Genomic DNA, 980 nt, shown 5'->3' on the forward strand with positions numbered 1-980 from the left:
CCAGTAAGTCCACAAAATAAACCCAAAAAAAACAAAAACACAAACAACTAAAGGGCCCAAAAATACAATCTTCAAACTCCATGGAAACAAAACCCAAAACGGTCTTCCAACTCCATGGAAGCCAAACCCGAAAGCTAGACGATGGCCTTCTGTCGGGAGCGACCCGCCTCGTCTCAAATCCGTGAGGGGAAACCACATCCCTCGTGAGGTGGATACGCATCCCTCCTATGGGGCGGAATGTCTTCCAACTCTCCCCCGCCCAGGGTCCTTCAGCAGTGCGTCCACCTAGACCGTTTCAGGCACTTTCAGAAACAAGCTCGCACAGAACAGAACACACAATGACACAGACACCTACCGCGGTCAGTCAGACTCTCCGAATCGGGGGTCCCTCGATGGTCTTGGGAACCCCGGGCGAGCCCCCAAATGTTATGCCCAGATTTCAGGATCCCCAAGAGACCACACCACGGAGCCAGCCGAGTCCGATGCAAAAGCAGAGAGTCTTTTATTCAAACCCGGGCTTGGCTCCCCTACCCTCCTTACTGGCACACCAGCAAGTGGCAGAGAGAGGGCCAGCCCTGTGGGGACAGAGGTTTCATAGTAAGGGGAGGAGAGAGGACTGTGGGCCCTGCCAATTGGCCAGGCGCAAGTCGGTATCTCGTTACATAGGATGTGGTCGTATCTATGGCGCACACTTCCCTTGATTGTCATTGGTTAGTTTAAAGAAATCCTGGGTGTGGCTAGCAGAGGTTTGGGCTTCCGGGAAGAAGCCTTGCCGAGCACATGGCTGCCCAAAAATGGAGGACCCAGGATAAGATGGAGGGCGTAGTCCTTGCCCTTTCATTGATGTGTCACTTTCACACTAATGTTTCTCCATCCCCCTTCCTCTCTCTTTATAAATCAACAAAAAAAGTTGAGAGAGAGAGAGAAATTGGGACACAGACATACACAGAGAGAAGATTATGAAAAGACACACAAGGATA

This window comes from Myotis lucifugus, unplaced genomic scaffold (assembly GCF_000147115.1).
Source record: "Myotis lucifugus unplaced genomic scaffold, Myoluc2.0 scaffold_1772, whole genome shotgun sequence".
Lineage (NCBI taxonomy): Eukaryota > Metazoa > Chordata > Mammalia > Chiroptera > Vespertilionidae > Myotis > Myotis lucifugus.